Here is an 11633-nt window from a genome sequence, read left to right as displayed (position 1 = left end):
ATTGAACTGAATACTGGCACCGTCACCCACAAGCAGTGGTGACTTTAGCTGATATCTCATACCTGAGGGTAATGGAAGCGGAAAGGGAACAGCTGCTACACGTGTTCAGCTGCAGACCGTGTCCATATGCTGCTAGCCTGTGTGCTGCAATGATGCCTATCCAATTAATTGCTGAGTGGCATGGGAAAATGTCCTACTGTGGCAGAAGAAATAAGGCAGGCCTTCCCAAAAACCTTCAGCAACAGATTGCAGAGTACTTACAGGAAAGTTTCCTCGAGATCTCTATGGAGGATTCACAGGATATCTCAGTGCACATATGTTTTTCAGAGCCCCCTCTGCCTAACTGTGCTGGGCAATGAGAAGCAGATAGCCACTCTGCTTCCACTGGTTATTTCACTACCTCTTGTAAACAGCTCCTTGTAAAAGCAGCATATCTGCTGCACCACACCAGGAGTAACTGTTTGCCTCCCTTGCCTTCTGGTATGCCTGCTGCAGCTCCTTCACTTTCACACAGCACTGTTGCAGGTCCCTCTTGTAACCCTTCTCCTTCATGCCTCAAGCGATCTGCTCGTAGATGTCCATATTTCTGTGGGTGGATTGGACTTTTGCCTGTACCTCCTCTTCTCCACAGAAACAGGAGTTCCACCACCTCCTGTGCACTCCAGGTAGGAGTGCATTTGGAGCGTGTAGCCAGCATGCTTAGCTGGGCAGGAGCTACGTGAACTCTCCACACTGAGCAAATAGAAAATGGAATTTCAAAAATGTGCAGGCCTTTAAAAGGGAGGGGCATATTCCTGTGTACTTGGCCACTGGGCAGCAGAGTTCAAAACAGTGACCAGAGCCACTAAAGTAGATGTTAAGTAACGCAGTGTCTGTACTGCCATTGCATCAACCTATGTCGACTTAATTTGACCTCTGCAAGAGGCATAGCACTTAAGTCGACTGAGTAGGTGAGTTACATCGGTGGGAGAAACATTGTAGTGTAGTTATTGACATAATTAGGTTGACGTAAGCCACCTTGCATTGACCTAACTCTGTAGTGTAGACTAGGCCCAAGTGTTCCATTCTTTGGAAGATACCGTTCTTCACTTGGCAAAAGAAACTGCAAAGCTAGATGTAAATATTTACATAATGAAATCTTTAATTTAGATAACTCAACAAATATGTTAATTGTTTGCTAATTTCACTATTTGCAGATAATTCTTAATTCTACATAGCTGAATGCTATTATATGTGATCACCTACCAGTTGCCATTCCAAAAATATCAATACTCCAATATACTGAAATAGTTCAGTTTGTGCCATCTAGCTTTGTGAATTTAAAATATCATTGAAAACTAGACTACAGTTTTGTTCTTTTACCATCTGTTACAACTTTGTTTTGAATGTTTTATGGTAAGCTGTACAAACAAAGGTAATTATACCATTTCATGATTTAAAACAGGTGGGCGAACTACTGCCCGCGCCACTCCCAGAAGTAGCTGGCACCACATCCCTGCAGCCCCTGGGGGAGGGAGGCAGAGGGCACCGCCCCCTGCCCCACAGCTCCCATTGGCCGGGAACGGGGAACCACGGATAATGGGAACTTTGTGGGAGGCACCCACAGGCAAGGGCAGTGCGCGGAGCCCTCTGCTCCTCCTCCCTCAGGGGCCACGGGGACGTGGTGCTGGCCGCTTCCAGAAGCCGCTCCAGGTAAGCAGCACAGGGCTGGAGCCCGCACCTCAACCCCCTGCCCTGAGCCCCCCCCACACTCCTGCTGCACCCCTACCCCTCCTGTACCCCAACTCCCTGCCCTGAGTCCCCTACCACACCCTGCCTGCACCCCAACCCCCTGCCGCACCCTGCTCCCCTCCTGCACCCCAACCCCCTGCCCTGAGCCACCTGCCACACCCCATACCCCTCCTGCAACTCAACCCCCTGCCCTGAGCCCTCTTCCCCCCAACCCCTTTGCCCTGAACCCCTTCCTGCACACTGCACTCCTTCCCGCACCCCAACCCTCTGCCCCAGCCCTACATTCATGACTGCTGCAATTTCCCCACCCAGATGTGGCCCTTGTGCCAAAAAGTTTGCCCACTCCTGATTTAAAATATCAATTTCTAATTTATAGAGAAAAGGTATGTGAGGTAATATCTTTTTTTGGACTAAATTCTGTTGAGAGAGAAACTTACACAAAACTCTTCTGGCCTTCTAACAACCTCCCAGCCCCTCCAACCTCATCATCAGAAGCAAGCTCCCCTCAGATCGGGACACACCACTTATAGTGACACCAGACCCTGCCAGAACAACAGATGCAAAACCTGCATATATATTTCCACTGCAATGATGACCAATACCTCCTTTCAAGACCCCTGTGTCCTACACATGCCTATCACAACATGTAGAATATCTCATTCATAAATGATCTGGAGGATGGTGTGGATTGCACTCTCAGCAAATTTGCAGATGATACTAAACTGGGAGGAGTGGTAGATACGCTGGAGGGCAGGGATAGGATACAGAGGGACCTAGACAAATTGGAGGATTGGGCCAAAAGAAACCTGATGAGGTTCAATAAGGATAAGTGCAGAGTCCTGCACTTAGGACGGAAGAACCCAATGCACAGCTACAGACTAGGGACCGAATGGCTAGGCAGCAGTTCTGCGGAAAAGGACCTAGGGGTTACAGTGGACGAGAAGCTGGATATGAGTCAGCAGTGTGCCCTTGTTGCCAAGAAGGCCAATGGCATTTTGGGATGTATAAGTAGGGGCATAGCGAGCAGATCGAGGGACATGATCGTTCCCCTCTATTCGACATTGGTGAGGCCTCATCTGGAGTACTGTGTCAGTTTTGGGCCCCACACTACAAGAAGGACGTGGATAAATTGGAGAGAGTCCAGCGAAGGGCAACAAAAATGATTAGGGGTCTGGAACACATGACCTATGAGGAGAGCCTGAGGGAACTGGGATTGTTTAGTCTGCAGAAGAGAAGAATGAGGGGGGAATTTGATAGCTGCTTTCAACTACCTGAGAGGTGGTTCCAGAGAGGATGGTTCTAGACTATTCTCAGTGGTAGAAGAGGACAGGACAAGGAGTAATGGTCTCAAGTTGCAGTGGGGGAGGTTTAGGTTGGATATTAGGAAAAACTTTTTCACTAGGAGGGTGGTGAAACACTGGAATGCGTTACCTAGAGAGGTGGTAGAATCTCCTTCCTTGGAAGTTTTTAAGGTCAGGCTTGACAAAGCCCTGGCTGGGATGATTTGATTGGGGATTGGTTCTGCTTTGAGCAGGGGGTTGGACTAGATGACCTCCTGAGGTCCCTTCCAACCCTGATATTCTATGATTCTATGATTCATCCAGTGCATTAAATGCCATGACTGTGTGGGTGAAACCAGACAATCGCTATGCTCTCAAATGAACTCTCAAACAAAAATAAGACAAAAACACCATATCACCCATGGATGAACACTTTTCACAAAACAATCACTCCATATATGACCTCTGTCCTCATCCCTAAAGGAAACCTGCACAAGATCTTCAAAGACTAACCTGCGGGCTTAAATTCATAACTTTGCTAGACACTAACAATCATGGTCTTAATAAACACACTGGATTTATGCTTACTACAACAGACTGTAACAGAGACTACCTGTGCCTGCAGATAGTAGGGGACCAAGTGAGGACAGCTGGCTTCAGCAATGTTACTGAGCATGCACAGTCCATGTGAGCATGCTCAGTACAAGCCAAGGAGCAAATCTGGAGGGGGACATGAACCTCCAGTCCCCTCCCCCCGGTGCATCACCTCTTCTCTGTAACCCACTAATCTATTTTTGTCCTATGATTGTTAATAGGATACTTCACCTTTAATGGTCACAGAATAAGTGCTGATGCTAAACAATCTGTTCCACCTTGTATTTAGCTGTGATGCTCTGGGCTTGCCTACACTTGAAATAGCTGCAGCTGTGTCGCGGTAGCGTTTGAAGTATAGACATTACCTATGCTGACAAGGAGAGGTTCTCTCATTAGCATAGGTAATCCACCTCTCTGAGAGGCAGTAGCTAGGTCAGTGGAAGAATTCTTCTGTTGGCCTAGTGCTGTCTGCAGGGGGAGTTAGGACAGCTTAACTACATCACTCAGGGGTATGGATTTTTCACACCCCAGAGCGACATAGTTAAGCCAGCCTACTTTTCTAGTATAGACCAGGCTTCTGAGTACCTTTCCCAGACCTGAAGAAGAGCTTTGTGTAGCCCGAAAGCTTGTCTCTTTCACCAACAGAAGATCCAATAGAAGATATTACCTCACCCACCTTGTCTCTCTCATAACCTGGGACCAACACAGCTAAAACAATTTCTAATTTAGTTCAGTAAGTATAAAACAGGAAAAAAGTTGAGAGGTTTAAGTTACTTCAGTGTGACGATGTGTGTAATCTATTTTGATTGCTTAATGTTTGATCCTAAGGGCCTACTACTTTGAAAACAAACCTACAGCCAATCAGGGATCCTGTAGTGGTTGTTTTGTTCTTTGCTGGAGTGTCAGCTATCCTGAAGAGTTGTTTTCTTATTGCACCTTGCCAAGTTGGGGGGGGAATAGGAAACTGGAACACCCCAGCTTTTTGACAGGTTTCTAGTTTCCTATCCTGGTAAGTTGAGAATCGGGACAGGACAGCTAAGTGGAGTCCTGTCTGGACGGATGACACCCAAAATACTTTCATCCTGACTTATGGTATTTTTTCCCCTAGCTTCTCTATTGCAGTGGGAGAGGTCTAGGTTGGATATTAAGAAAAAGTATTTCACTAGGAGGGTGGTGAAGCACTGGAATGGGTTACCTAGGGAGGTGGTGGAATCTCCATCCTTAGAGGTTTTTAAGGCCCAGCTTGACAAAGCCCTGGCTGGGATGATTTAGTTGGTGTTGGTCCTGCTTTGAGCAGGGGATTGGACTAGAGGACCTCCTCAGGTCTCTTCCAATCCTAGTATTCTATGATTCTATTGATGACTCCAGAAAATAAAGCAAAAGGGTACTTATTTTGATTGTTTCCTCTCTGTGTTTTTTAGAGTGGATTGCCAGAGATGTGAGAAATCTGGAGAGCACAAAGAGTCTGCTTTCTAGATGGCTGATGCTGGGGAGACAGTAACGCTATCAGTCTGGATTGGTGGGTTAAACATATCAACAGTAAATTTTTAAAAAAAACTTTAAGCTGTTTTGACCTTCCCTTCTTTCTTGGCTTCGGTGACATTTTAGATGATTAATCTAAAGTCAGTGCCCTTTTAAACAAAGGATTTTAGAAAGTATTTTGAAACTTTAATTTTCTCAGACCCTCCTAAACTGAGAAATGCTCCCCTCACTAAGTAATAAGTTAATAAAAGCCAAGAAAACCTGCAGTATCTAACCTCTACACAGAAGCATATAGATAAAAAGTAAAGCAGCACTAAGACTTTTCTGGATCCTGACCAGCAACACTTAATGGGTCTTAAAGTCTTGTCACCCCTGTATCTGTCTGGTCACTGATGCTAACCACCAAAACAGTTCTGTGTGCTGCATCTCCACATCTGCTGTGCCCCTATGGTATGCCTGCAGCTCCTGGGTTTCTTCTCCCAGGTCTTGGAGCATGGGGTGGGAGAGAGGCTGCAGTGGGGTCACTTTCTCCCACGCAGTTGGGTGTTGTAGGGAGGGGGAAGAGCAAAGAAACCATGTTGCTTAAGGAAGGGAAGTGGGACCAGGGAACATAGAGCCCAGCAAAGAGCAGCTTTCCGCTCCCGTCTCCCCCATCTCCTCCTGTGACAATGCTGTTAGGTTGCGGGGGGGGGGGGGGGGGGAGGAGAAGAGCACTGCCTGCTTCTTGCAGTACCACTGATTTTTTGTTCTACCCCAGGAGGAGGTTGGCAAGTAATGGAATCAGTGTGTTTCCCCCATGTAGTACTAAAAATGTTCACCTCTCAGCAACCCGGCTCACCTTTTAGAAATTGTATTTCTGAGGCCTGCAACCCATTTCAAATCAGCACACTCCTAGCACTGCTGACCACTCTTTCCAGTCTGCGATATTTAACTCGTACCACTCTTATTCAGCTAGTTAGTTTCATTTTTAGTTGCAACCTCTTGTCCACAGGCTTTATGGTGGTTTGCAGAGAGCTAGCTGATCATAGTGCTGGTGGCTTCTTCTCTAACTGCTCAATAACATTAAAATAGGTAGAAATAAATTATTTTTTCTTTTCCATGTAAGTAACTGTTGTAGTTGCCATAGAGGTTTTATGAGGTCAGAGATGGGAGGAGGTCCTCCATAAAACCACTTCTAGGAACATATGGTCTACACTCTGGAATAGCTTAACACTTAATAGTTTATCTTTCAGTGCTTGTCCATATCTATTCCACTGCTGGTGCACATATACCCAATACACTTGAGTTCAGATTCCTTTGGCCAGCAGTGTCTGTTGGGGGCCACACCTGTGCCCTGAGTGTTCTCACACCTCCACTGGAGGGGAAAACGGGTAAGATGACCCTAACCACCTCTCACTTCCTTGTCACTGTCTGCGGCTACAAGTCATGCAATGCCTGATCTCCACTCCCTGTGTGGCCTATTTTTTGTGATGTAAATAGTTAGGTACTTAATATTTAGTCATTAGTGTTGTTAGAGGTTTTTTGATTGTTTCCTTTCACTCTTTAAGGAAGAAGATTGTTCGGTTTGCCTGAGAGTTTGCCCCAGGATTAGTCATTATGACTGAACATGTTTCAGAGTAGCAGCCGTGTTCGGCTGTATTCGCAAAAAGAAAAGGAGTACTAGTGGCACCTTAGAGACTAATTTATTTGAGCATAAGCTTTCGTGAGTGAGCTGTAGCTCATGAAAGTTTATGCTCAAATAAATTGGTTAGTCTCTAAGGTGCCACTAGTACTCCTTTTCTTTTTATGACTGAACATGAATCTCCAGGCTTTAAAAATTGCCTTTCATGGAGGTGATAATGCCTTTCCATGATGAGCACACCAGATGTGTCTGGGCAAGAGCCACATTACGGAGACACAAAGATCTAGGGAGTGTCATCTGAAAACATTTCTTCTGGAGAGGCCAGTATGTCCCTCTTCAGGTAGCATGTGAGCTATCACAAGATTAAAAACTCAGTGAAATTAAGGCACTTTAGTTTTACCACAAAGTAAACTTGCAGAGGTCAGTCCTATACCCGATGAGGCAAACAAGACATTCGTGGACTTGTTAAGCAGAATGGATGACATGTTGGAGATTCCAGCTGAGGTGGTCCAGGACATTCTGCACACCACACAAGCTCCTGGACATCCTGCACACTTCAGTACTAGGATGTCTTACAGTGACCAACAAAGGGCTTTTAGAGCCAGCTAAATTGCTCTGGCAGGTGCCTGCTTCTCTGGCACCAGCATCAAAGAGAGAAGACCATCACTCCTAAGTGCTTTCCCAGAGCTCCCAGCAATTTAATAATGACAATCAACACTGGGGTCATTAATTGTGAATGATGTGAATGAGGGTTGAAACAAAGCCAGCAAAATGGGACACTAAAAGGCAAGAGACAAAAAGTTAATGTGTTTGGAAAAATTATTGTGCATCAAGTTTCCAAATGAGTTGCCAATTACCAGGTCCTGTTGGCAATGTATGATTATTTGAACTGGGACTCCTTATCTAAATTTGTAAACCAAGAAGGAGTTAAAGTCACTGATTGACAAAGGTCAACTTGTGGTGATTAAATCCCTCCAAGTAGCCCTTGATGCTGTAAATACAGCTTTCAGATATATGGCTGCCTCTCTTGTTCTGTGGAGATCCTTATGGTTTGTCAGCAGGGATCCCTTAAGAACTGGTGATCTTCAATTTGAGGAATGTTAAACTTTTCAATGTTAAAATAACTGAGGTCTTATTCTTTCTGAAGGACTCACATGCCACATTTAGATCCTTAGGGGTATATGCTCAGACACCAAAGCAGAAGGACTTTAAGACTCAACTGCAGAGGCAATCTTTTTATACCTGACAGGTAACCTAAACCCCCTACAAAGTGCCAAAATTTCCACAGAGGAAAGTCATCCACGTCCAACACCAAGTCTGCTCATTAATGGAGCAGATTTGACTCAGTGAGGAGTAGCGTACAAATTCTGTTGGATCTTCTTGTTATATTCCCTCATTTTGGGATTCATTTATTTCATCTTTGTGGGGTCTAGAACACTATCACTGTGAACCAATACGTCCTGTAGCGGTAGACATTTCATTAAGTTACAGACCTTTCCCAGCCCCCAAACCCTCATCTTCCCTATCCCTTTTCAGGGATCTCTCACACAAGAGTGAGTTACATGGGGAGGTGCAATCACTTCTAAATCTTGGACCATGGAAGAAGTATTAAAAGAACACAGGGGGTAAGAGTTTAACTCTGATTACTTTCTGATTTCCAAAAAGAAAGGGGGCCAGTGCCTTATTCTGTTGCACAGTTTCTCTTTCCATTCATTACTTGTGGTCTAATGCTCCCCACCTGTAGAATTTGGAGACTATCCAATGTTGTTGCTGGAGGCTCCAGGGGAAGGGTCCACCCTTGAGCTCAGGCTACCAGATCTTCCACCTCCAATAGTGGAAAAAGTTGGTTCAATTTCTCACAACAATTTTGTTTAAAAACCTTTAATTTTAGGTTGCTATTTATAATCCTCCTCATCTGGCAGAGGGTGGTTTCAACCACCTGGATCTGTTGCTGCAGTATTTCCCTGCTGGACTCCTCTGCTCCCATTCAGATATGACAGAACTGTTGTGGAAACCCCCCCTGCATAAATCTAAGCAGTGTTTCCCTGAGGGTATGTCTACACTTACTGTGGATCGACACTGCAGCGATTGATCCACCGGGGATCGATTTAGTGGGTCTAGTGAAGACCCGCTAAATTGACTGCAGATCGCTCTCCCATCAATTCCGGTACGCCACCGGAATGAGAAGCTTAAAGTAAGTCGACAGGAGAGTTTCTCTCATCGACCCAGTGCGGTGTAGACACCGCAATAAGTCACCTAAGCTACATTGATTCCAGCTACGTTATTCACGTAGATAGAGTTGCGTAATTTAGGTTAACTTAACCCCCTAGTGTAGACCTGCCCTGAGGCAGCACTTACAGGCTCTACAAAGGTTGAATTATGCCCTGCCTGTTGCTAGCCAGCAACCCTCACACCACAGGGTACAGAGCTCAGAGTCAGACCAGCAATTTAGGTCCCTACCCTACCCCAGGAGTTGTGACTCCAACATAAAATTACAGGCGCTACAGTTGGGGAATTATGCCCTGCCTGTGGCTAGCTGGCCAATGCTTACACTGCTAGTGCACCAGGTTCAGTGTCAGACTGGCACAGCAGGTCCCTGCCCTACCCCAAAGAGCCATGACTCCAATGCAGAAGAGACCAATCAGGAGCTTCTGGGGACAGAGTCTAAGGACAATTTATAATCCTCCTCCTCCAGCAGCAGCGGAGAAATAAGCCCCAGCAGGGGGCAGGGGTGTCCGAAAGCAGCCCCTGGCCCATGTCCCTGCTCACTGGGGCATGCCACCCAGGGTAGATGGAGAGTCTGGGGCTTCCCAGAGTGGCCCAGACTGACCCACTCCAGCCCAGGCTCCTGGGCCCTGCCCCCTGCGGTCGCTGCTCTCCAAACTCTGCCAAGGCTTTGCCAGCCCTGGAGCCAGGTACCCCCAGACAGGCAGCACTTACTGCCTGGGAACAGCCAGTGCTGCGCAATGCTCCGGCTTCTGGCCTCTGATCGAGTCAGGGGGAGGAGTGTTGGGGGGGGTAGAGGAGGAGCAGGGGATGGGGCCACAGAGTGGGGCGGAGCCTCATGGCAACAGAAGGCTAAGGCCTACAACCAAGCTTTATAACTTCCAGGAAACAGCTGAACACCTTTATTGGCAAGCTCATGTTCAGGATGGATTCTGGCTGCGATGATTCCAGCCCTAGATCCACATGATGGGTATATAGCTCTTCACCTCCAAGATGCTTATTTCCATATAAAGATTCATCTTGCCCACATCCCGGAAAAGGTGTGGGGATTAAGTGGGGAATTCCCACGACTAGTACAGGGCGCTACCATTCAGCCTATCAACAGCACAAAGGATATTCATAAAATGCCTAGTGGTAGAGGCAGTTTACCTCAGGAAACAAGAAGTCCAGGTTTATCCATACCTGGATAACTGGCTCGTTCATGGAAAGTTGCATCAACAAGTAACAAACTCCATTCAATGGACTTTTTACCTCCTTAGGTCTAAAAATAAAGAAAAATCAATACTAACCTCTAACTCAAAGAATAGATTTTATAGGAGTAGTTTTAGACTCCAAGATGTCAATAACCTGTCTGCCACAAAAATGACAGACTATACTGGACCCATTCATCCCACCAGCAAGTTCATCCCAAGACACTGAAAAGGACTTGTCTCAGATTCATAGGACACATGGCCTTCTGCATATATGTAACTCAATATTGCCAGACTTCATTTTTTTTGCATGCAAGGGTGGTTGAAGTCTATATCAGCCCAGCAGGCATTATGTGGATGTCAGTGCATGTTCCCCCAGAAATCCTGGCATTTAATTGGTGGAAAGACTCTCTGAAAGTCTGTAAGGAAAGTACCATTGTCTCCACTATTGCCTTCAAAGATGTTGGTGGAAGATTTGTTTGGGGAGCCCATTTGGACAACCTTCAGACACAAGGTAGGTGGACTTCTCAGGAAACACAACTTCACATAAACGTCTTAGAGCTAAGAGCTAGTTATTGGGCATGCATAGTTTTCCTCCCATTTCTAAAAGAGCTAACAATTCAAATTGTGACTTGTTACCACAGATATGTTTTATATAAACAAACAAGAGGGAGCAAAATCCACCCCTCCATGTCAAGAAGCCTATGACGCTTTTGCATTTGCCATCAAACCAGAGAAATGTAGGGTTGGAAGGGACCTCAAGAAGTCATATAGTCCAACCTCCTGCTCTGAGGTAGGACATAGTAAACCTTAGTCTAGTGGTTAACTATCCTTATAGTTATCCTACTACCTAACCTAAATCTCCCTTGCTGCAAGTTAAGTCCATGACTACTGGTCCTACCTTCAGTAGTCATGGAGAACAATTGATTACCATTTTCTTTATAACAGGCTTAACATATGAGAACTGTTATCAGGTCCCCTCTGTCTTCTTTTCTCAAGACTAAACATCCCAAGTTTTTTTAACTTTTCCTCATAGGTCAGGTTTTCTAAACCTCCTATCATTTTTGTTATATTGGAGAGAGACCAGAAGAAATTATCCACATCTTTCTTAAAGTGTGGCACCCAGAACTGGATGAGTATTCCATCTGAGGCCTCACAAGCACTGAGTAGGCTGGGACAATTAACTCCCACGTCTTACATCGGAGATTCCTGTTAATACACTCCAGAATTATATTCACCTTTTTTGCAACTGCATCACATTGTTGACTCGTATTCAGTTTGTGATCTGCTATAACCCCGACGTTTTCAGCAGTACTACTGCCTAGCCAGTTATTCCTCATTTTGTAGTTGTGCATTTGATTTTTTTCCTTCCTAAGTTTAGTACTTTGCATTTGTGTTTCTTTAATTTCATCTTGTTGATTCCAGACCAATTTTTCAATTTGTCAAGGCTGTTTTGAATTCTGATCCTGCCCTCCCAGGCGCTTGCAACCCCTCCCAGCTTGGTGACAT

This window comes from Chelonia mydas, chromosome 4 (genome assembly GCF_015237465.2).
Source record: "Chelonia mydas isolate rCheMyd1 chromosome 4, rCheMyd1.pri.v2, whole genome shotgun sequence".
Classification (NCBI taxonomy): Eukaryota; Metazoa; Chordata; order Testudines; family Cheloniidae; genus Chelonia; species Chelonia mydas.
This window is presented reverse-complemented; position numbering follows the sequence as displayed.